The sequence below is a fragment of the Solenopsis invicta genome, chromosome 2, assembly GCF_016802725.1.
Source record: "Solenopsis invicta isolate M01_SB chromosome 2, UNIL_Sinv_3.0, whole genome shotgun sequence".
Classification (NCBI taxonomy): domain Eukaryota; kingdom Metazoa; phylum Arthropoda; class Insecta; order Hymenoptera; family Formicidae; genus Solenopsis; species Solenopsis invicta.
In genome coordinates, this window is record NC_052665.1 from 22,912,036 (window position 1) to 22,921,781 (window position 9,746).

General features: G+C 27.8%; 1 protein-coding gene across 1 annotated transcript in view; it reads left to right on the forward strand.

Moving 5' to 3' along the window:
• LOC105203126 (transcription factor MafB) overlaps positions 1-9,273 on the forward strand; it is a 72,064-nt gene extending 62,791 nt beyond the window's left edge. Inside the window, exon 5 of the mRNA XM_026139464.2 lies at positions 8,607-9,273. The gene's annotated coding sequence lies outside the window, so the exon portion shown is untranslated. The remainder of the gene's footprint in view (positions 1-8,606) is intronic.
• The last annotated feature ends 473 nt before the right edge of the window (positions 9,274-9,746 follow it).

Below are 9,746 nucleotides of genomic sequence, written 5' to 3' on the forward strand. Positions count from 1 at the left end.
GATTATAAACCGATTTAGAGTTACACTGTTCTGGGTGGATTTAACCCGCATCTTTAGCACGGAGAGCAGACTCGCAACTCCTTCTGCCATATCATTACCTTAAACATTTTTTACAATATTAAAATAAACGTTTTTTTTTTTAATGAAAAAGAAGAATTATCCCATTATTTTTAACGTTTTTGAAAACGTTTTTAAAAATTTCTGAAATTATTTTAAAAACATTTTTTTAAGTATTTTTGCTGCTTGAGACTCTAAAAAATTCTCTGAAAAACATTGAAAATTTCTGAATAATTTTTTGATAAACACTTTAAAAGTCTGTGAACACTAACAAATTTTTCGAAAATCTCTGAAAATTATTGAAAAATTCTCTGACAAACTCTGAAAGTCTCTGAATATGCTGTGAAACAAATTTTCTGAAAATTGACAAATCACTAAAAGTCTCTAAGTTTCTGAAACTGTTCTAAAAAACAAGGAAAGATACCTTAAAAGCCAACACAGGATGTTCGTACGTAAATTACATTATATATTGACAGTAAATTATTAATGATTACAATAAACGTTTCGATCTGCGATTTGGATCAAAATGTTCTAAAAAAGTCTCTGAAAATCTGTGATAGAAATGAATTTGTATGATTATTGCCAAATTCTTGATTTTTAAAATTTAAAAAATTTTTTTTAAACTTTTAAAATTTTTTTAAATTTAATTAAATTAATTAAGAATTTCTTGAATACATTTTAATTCATAAAGTGGGATTGAAATTTCTATTCTTTTAATTCAAAAAAGTTATGCTACATTGCCATATAATCTATAAACGGCATTAAAACAAAGTGATCCCTATTTTTTCAATCCAAAATAAGTTTTCGTAATATTTATTTTAATATGTCACACAAGATTGAAATGACGTAATCGCTATTCTTTAATCCAAAATGTATTCAAATGAATTAAAATGGATTTAAAAATTTAATCCATTTAAATCCATTAAAAAATTTAATCCATTTAAATCCATTTCCGTTTACTTGGTTCTTTTTACTGATATTTACCTCGATTTACCATATTTATCATATCATTTTACACATAATTAAATAATATTTTCAAAATAAAAAAATCAACAAATATAAGGCTATTAAAAGTCCAAAAGACGCAGATCAATTTTGCGTATGTTATTTTATTCAAACAAAATCAATCAATGATTACATCATGACAAAACTTTCAACTTCCTTTAAATCCTCTTCAGTGCAATAATATAGAAATGCATACAGCATCAATACTTCATTTACTGCTAACTCATTTCATGATCCGCATCAAGTCACATTTCCAATTGCCAGAATAATTCTCAATTACAGGAATTTACTAGATCAACATTAGAAAATTAATATATTATAATATTTAGAAAATAAAGAAAGTAATCAGTAAATAATAAAAAAAGAGAATCTATAATTACTTTATAAAAAAATCGATTAAAAGCTTTTTGTAAAAAACAAACTGTGAATCAAAATAACATCATTATAAACGAAAAAATTTATAAGAAAATATGGCTTACCATTCCATATACAGGTGTTTCAAAAAGATAATATTTCTTTCTTAAGAGCGGATTCTTTAGAACATTCTAAGAAAAAAATCTTAAAATGTCGAGGGTATAATGGTTTTCAAATTATTCGCGATTAAAGTTTACGAATCAGAGCAGACATTTCGTGCGTCCAGGCATGGTGACATGACAAGGGCTAAAGGTACCTAAAGGCACAAGGGTACCTCTAGACATTGAGGTTGTCATAAATACGCAGTGACATTTTTATTAAGAAATTATTTCTATAGAAAACATATTTGTACATTACATATGCATAATTAATGTGCATTAAAAAATATGCATAAGTAAAGTTAATTGTTTTCAACAAAATATCAATTCAATAACAAGATGTTACGATAACTTGGGTCAGCTGTTAAAATAAATTAATTACAATTATCGATATTATTGATATATTATCATAAAAGTTCTTGGTAAAACTTTACAAAAGGGGAGCAGTCTCTGACGACCTTGATTTTGACATATGTTATCAATGGGAAGGTACTGAGTGACATACAAAAGGTTTTGAGTAATGCTCATTTCTTACTAAAAAAATATTATCAGAGAAAGAAAAAATAGTTTTTCTTAATTATTTCACTAAATATTCATTTTACGAAAAAATATGTCAAACAAAAAATGAAGCTAGTAATAAGCTTTATAAAAAAGGTTATATACATTTTTTATCTAACTTCAATACTTTAGTCGTTATAGTAGAAAAACTGTTTTAAAATAATTTTTTTTTTATTTTTAGTAGTTTTGTGTGAAAAGTAGATACTTGGGCGGGGGAGGGGCTCCGCCTCGCCCCCGCACCCTCTCCCCGTATTTTTTTAACCCAACCTAACCCTATTTTAATTGTAATTTGACCAAGGATATCTAATTGATGTTGCGATATTAGATTTGAAATTATGGCTCACCCCCTCCTGCATCCACCCCGTCATTAGTGGACCTAAGACAAAGTGGGTTGGGTTAGAAAAAATACGGGCAAGGGGTGCAGGGGGAGGGGCGAGCCCCTCCCCCGTCCACGCGTTCTCTATATACTGTAGAAAAACTATTTTGCGTCGAAAACCCTTTCGACGCAGAACAGTTTTTCTACAATAACGACGAAAGTATTGAAATTAGGTAAAATATGTATATGACCTGTTTTATAGAGCTTATTACTAGCTTCATTTTTTGTTTAACATATTTTTTTGTAAAATGAATATTTTCCGAAATAAGTAAGAAAAACTGTTTTTTCTTTCTGTAATGATGTTTTTTAAATAAAAAGTGAGCATTGCTTAAAACCTTGTGTATGTCACTCAGTACCTTCCCATTGATAACATAGGTCAAGGTCAAGATCGTCAGAGGCTGCTTCCCTTTTGTAAAGGTTTACCAAGTTCTTATCATATGAGCATGGAACAAAAGAAAAATTTACCATACTAATCATTATCATTTATTAAATTTAGTTCAATTTTATTAAAATTTTATTAAGTCCACACAACAATAAAAGCTTCTAACAACATTACTGCAACGTTGTAACATTGCAGTAGAGTGCAATGTTGTAGAAACTTAGGTTGCAAAAACTTTTTTGTAATATTACTTTAGCAATATTACAGCAAGTTTTAAAAATATTGTAAAAAATAATTTTCATTGTTCCACGTGAACAATACCTGCTATCATGAATCACCAATGGACGCGGCGTTCTTCTCTTAAATCAATAAGCTACTCAAGATAGAAAAGTGTGGCTTTATAAGATTTTGAACTCATATTTTAACCGATTCTTTCAAAGTTCTCAAAATTGAGTTCGAAGATGAAAGTTATACAAAAATAATAAGATGTATTTTAACAGTAAAATTTTTGATTTTTAGTGTAAAAATTAATTCAGAGATATCTATTCCTTGAATTAATTATATTGAAATGTATGTAGGATGTCCCACACTACGTGACACTCGTTAATGGCAGACTCCTGAGATCATTTCGAGGCAAAAATTCTAACATCAAAATATCGAGATTACAGTAGTTTTTAAATGAGAAGTGTTTAAAGTTAATTGATAAATAAAACTATTTGAAATTTGCGCGCTCAGGTATAGCACATTGCACAATAGTGAAGGTGTTTCTAAAGATGATATCCATTTCTCATATTGATTTTCCATATATCTTCATGGTAAAATGTGTTATTTCTTCAAGCCCCTCGAAATGATTAAACATTTTACGGTTTTTCATAATTTTTAACTGCTTCTGAAATATAAGCGTTAGGAATATATTTTATAGACACCCTGTATATTGTCATTAATTAATACGGACTAGTTATTTTTGTATATACTAGTATCGAAAAATAAACTCACTGAAATTTTACTGGCTCCCTGTCTATAAAGTACATACTAATCAATCGATAGCGTTTATTTCGTTCGGCAGCTTTAAGTCAGTGACGTCACGTTTACTCTCACCGCGTGTAGTAGGTGGAGAAAGGAAAGATTTGGTGATGCCAGCATCTTTCACTTCTGTTGACGATGTAAGTTCGTGGAGGTTGATGACGCGGCACATGGGTCATATATGTATATATATACATATATATATATAAAGATACGCGACATGTATTCTCACATACACATTCATAAAATCGGATGTGTATATGAATAACATATAATGTTCACTGATAGATTTCGGTATTTGTTGAATAAATGAATAAATGAAATTTGCAGAGACACAAGAAAATAGAAAAGAAGAGAACCTTCATTTAATTCCGCTTGAATTATTTGAATAATGGCTTTTCCTCTATAAGAAAATTACTTTGTAAGTTGTTAATTTCATTCACTGAAATTGATGTACATAATTAAGTTACAATTTGTCAATTTGACAAATAATATACAAGATGTCCCATAACGAATGGCTATATGCACGAACGGTCGTATGCAGGAAAAGTGAATTAAACAAAGCTAGAAAGCCTGATATCATTTTACAATAGTTAATAAGATTAATTTATAAAAATAGCTCAATTCTCCCAGCCTGTCACCAATGTAAGCGCGCGGAGAGCAGACTCGCAACTCCTTCTGCCATATCATTACATTAAACATTTTTTACAATATTATAATAAACATTTTTTTTAATGAAAAAAGAGAATTATCCTATTATTTTTAACGTTTTTGAAAACGTTTTTAAAAATTTCTGAAATGATTTTGAAAACATTTTTTAAATATTTTTCCTACTTGAGATTCTAAAAAATTCTTTGAAGAACATTGAAAATCTCTGAATAATTTTTTGATAAACACTTTGAAAGTCTGTGAACACTAACAAATTTTTCGAAAATCTCTGAAAATTATTGAAAAATTCTCTGACAAACTCTGAAAGTCTCTAAATATGCTGTGAAACAAATTTTCTGAAAAGTGAAAAATCACTAAAAATCTCTAAGTTTCTGAAACTGTTCTAAAAGACAAGGAGAGAAAAGATACCTTAAGAGCCGACACAGGACCACTCAGCGGTCATTGTTACTAACAAGGGAACTTTGCGAAGTTACACTTCTATTTTAATAAAACTTTATATACACATAAGTAAATTAATTAGATGATTTTAGAAAATATCAGTTGCGGGCTAAAAACGGTTTGAAAATCATCTTTTATGTGTAAAGCGGTTTTCGTTACATCTTGAAAACTATTCAAAACGTCAAAAAATGTTTTGTACAAAAGTTCTACAATAAAAGTAGCTGTATTCATTTGCATCATATGCAATATTTTTTAAAATTAAAAAAATATTTTAATAATGGTTCTAAAAAGTATTATTGATGTAAATAAATAGAGGTAATTTTATTATTAAACTTTTGTAAAACATTCTTTTATATTTTGAACAGTCTTTAAGATACGGAGAAAGCTAAAAATCGCTTTACACATAAGAGCTGATTTGACCTTAAATCGTTTTTTGGCATCAGACTTTTAAAACTTTTTGAAAAACTAATTATTAAGGAACTGATAAGTTTTCACACCATCTATCACGAGACAGATAGCATTGCGCGCTTTTTTTTTACAGTAGTTTTGCTCGTAGGCCTATTCCACTCTTTATTCCATTCTATTATTTAATGCACAAATTTCAAATGCCGTCCTCCATCTCTTAAATAGTTTGAGACACATTTAATATTTAAAAAAATAGATGTAAAAAGATATATAATATTACATAAAAATTCATCCAACTTTAATATAACAAAACATTTTTTGTTATAAGGTTACAAAATCATAAAAATTTTTTATTTTAAATCTGCATGAATTTTAATATTTCCGTGATATCCAAATAAATTATTGCGTCATATATTTCCTGTAATGTATAAGCACATTTTTTATTATAAACAACAATGAATGTATTTATTATATATAATGCAAGAAGGCTTATATCACTTACAGCGGTTCTTGGTGCCGAATAATAATTTTTAATTTTTTTATAATTTCCAACTTAAACTGCGCGTCACATATTCGTCGGACTTGAAACATAGTCAAGAAGCCGGAATAGTAATATTAATGTTTTTAGGCGTTTTTATAGAATATAAAATATTCCCTCTCCCTGGAAAAATTGTAAAGTATTTTATTGAAAAAAAATAACACCTCAGCCTGGGTTCGAACTTGGATCTCCTGAATTTCCTACGGGCGTCCAACTACTTTGACTACCGAGGCATGTATGTACATATTCTTCGATGTATCCAGGCATATTTAAACCAGGATTTAAAACTAGGCATATTTAAAAATTATGATATAGCGGAATAGATAGTTGTACACGCATTAGAGATTGTAATTTGATATTATTTCTGAAATGTAAATTAATATCATAATTTAATAACATAACGCAATCACTGAAAGTTTTCACAAAGTTTTTCCATTTTCTAAATACATAACTATCAAGAAATCATTCCATGTAGAAGAAACATTCAATGCTTGAACTGGCTAAGACACTCTTCCCGGATAGGTGAAGGATTCAGGTTCAAACCTTCGAAGTAACATTTTTTGCAACTTTTTTTTCTTTCGGGGTGAGAGAATTGTATAAATACAAGTTTTAGCATCGGTTAATTATTTTCAATTTATTTGTGTTTTATTTTCAAAAGCTGTTTTAAACCAAAAGTAACAACGCGTAGTTCGATATGAATTGAAATCAATAAAATATTATTAATTAATTGTATTTTATATAATTAATTATTATTTCAACATCAAAATATTGCTATAACCGTCTTGGCCTATTTTATATTTAATTTGTTGTATATATAATTATACATATTGTATACAAAAATATATATAGAAATTTTTTTCTGGCTATTTTTATAAACACAGATGTCAAAATGTGATTATATAAAGTTATATATAAATTATAAAAGATTTTATACAATTGTGTATAAATGTATATAAATCATTATTTATATATGTATAAATATATACGCATAATAAGAAATTTAGATAAGAATATCATTATTTATAAGACTTAGTATATATAAAATTATATGTAAATATACATAAATATACAAGGAATATACATAATTATATGTACTTTTACATAATTTTATTTCTTTAATTTTATGTTATTATGATTATGTATGAACAATTTTTTACCGAGAATATATTAATTTTAATTTGATATTAACATTTAATACTGCTTTTTTTCTTTTTAATATAATGTTCGTGAGACAAGCGGTACAATTATAATTTCTGGTTAATGATCCAGAAGAAAGTCATCCTGACCTAGCCGGCTAATCGGCTCATAAAAGACGATCGATAACCTCTAATCAGATCAAACTACCCTACTTTTACTATATATACATTTTGATCGACGCAAGCCCGGGCAAAATTGGAAAGTTTCTTGAAGCGTCATATAAGTGCATGATACAAGAATCATACAAATGTTATATTAAGGCTTCAATACGTTCTAATCTACGCTTTTTAAAAAGTTCGATTTCGCTTTCATCACCTGTTCCATACGTTTTCTATATATTTCAATCTACGTTTTGCGTTAGTTTTACGCCATATTTTTACCAGAGAGTTCAACGTAACTTAACTCTCAAACTCAACTAGCTCTGTTTAAAATCAAGCAAGGTATAATTTAACTTGAATATGTTTAAACTTATCACTGAATCTTTAAAGCACAGATTTATTTTTAACAAAGAGTATATTTGATTTATTAACTTATTCAAATTTCATATGAAAAAGCATAAAAAAATATGTTTAAAAATTTTTTATTAATTCTTATAATTAGGATATTACCATAATTATGATAAGTGTGTGCGCGTGTCTTTTGTAGATAATAAGCTTTGAACAATGTTTGTAATAATAAGAAATAAATAAAAATAAAATTTGAATATAATAGTAAAAAGTATTTTTATTGATATTAATAAAAAAATCATTAATAATAAAATACCAGAATTAGTTATTTTTTGGAATATTTGGAAAAGGCAAAATAATGATTGCACTTTATTTTAAATTTTTACACGCACAAAAACAAAGACAAGCAATAAATAAATTTCAAAACTGATGTCGAATAAGTTTTTGATACAAATAAAGTATTATTTAAAGTACTATTTGAACTTTTTTGAAAAATAATAATGATAATAGTACGAAAATAATACTAGTATTACTCCTGCTGAAAATGACCGATTGAAACTTACTAGAAAACTTTATTCGGTCTAGTAAAATTAAATTGTGTTTTTAAATTTAAATTTCCCACTAAAACATAATACTTTCAAATTGGTATTGTACCAGTTGTACTATATGTTTTACTGGAAAATTAAGATTTACAATTCAACTAAAAAATTCAAAAACTCTATAAATTTAAATCATTATATTATACAACTGATTTGATGGTTATTCTGTTTTACTGGAAAATGCAGGTTCAAAAATACCTTTCAATCTTACTACAATAAAGCTATCGAATAGTTTTAATCGGATACTTTCAGCAGGGTGTGTATTCCAACTGTATTAACCGTAAACACTTTTATCTTCTTGAATAGCAACATGCAAGTTTCATGTTGTGTATTTAAAAAAAAATAGCAATTATTATATTATGCCATATATACGACATATACATGGATCTTTATCTCCTGGATAGTTTTTCAGATATGACACATCGGTTCGGAAGGCGTGCCAGGGCTAGGCCGTATAGGACTTGGACTTTTTCTTTCCATCGATTTTTCTTCTTCCATCCTTCGTCATTTGCGTCACTGTACATTGGAACCTTATGGCCGTCTGTGAGCTGTGGGGGAGAAGCGGCTAGTTCCTTCCTAGGCGTATACCGACTGGTGATTTAGTGAGATCCGATCTGCGAATGGAGCAGCCGATCAGCTGGACCATAAATATCAGGTGTTTTTTGTGCGCATACAACATACACAGATACATGTTCTTTCTCGAATAAAATAAGATCTCTGAGAGAGAAAGAATGAGAAAGAGAGAGAGAGAGAGAGAGAGAGAGAGAGAGAGAGAGAGAGAGAGAGAAAGACAAGATAGTCAGAAAGAGAAGGATTACGTTCAGTTTCCCGTTAATATTTAAAAATTTCTCTCCTCTTACAATTAGATTTTTTTTGGATAAGATATGAAATTCAGCAGAGACAGAATTTCCTTTTAAAATTTATCTTCAAAATTATGGTAATTGTGGGACAAGAATTTCAAAAAATTTTAATTTTAGTAAATTAAGAAAAAATTTACTTATACAGCACAAAAGCAGCTACATTGGAGCAACATTAAAATTTTACATATTGCAATGCAATACTTTAGAAACATTATTAAAATATAAATATGCAATACAATTTTAATAATATTGCAACAATTTTAAACAGAAAAATAAATTGTTAAAAGCTTTTGTAAATGTTTACACATGCTCATTTTTTTTTATTCAACAAGATCATAAGTAATTTTATTCAAGAATCTTATATTGTATTCAAGTCTACTATAATGAACTATGTGAAGCGTGAAGCTATTTTTGAAAATGCTTAGTAGTAACAATTTCCGCATGGAAACCTTTCAAATTAGAATACAATTCAATTTTATAATTTTGCATGTACAGTAAAGTTTTAATATTATATTTTAATGTGATTCTGAGGCATTCTAAGAATTACAACATTATTTAAATCATGAACCATGTCTGTGTAGGACATGTACACAAATAATAAAAATGAAAAAGTAAACAATTAAAAATGTAAATTTTTAATTGTGCTATTAATAATATGTTAACAGATATTATAATACATATTTT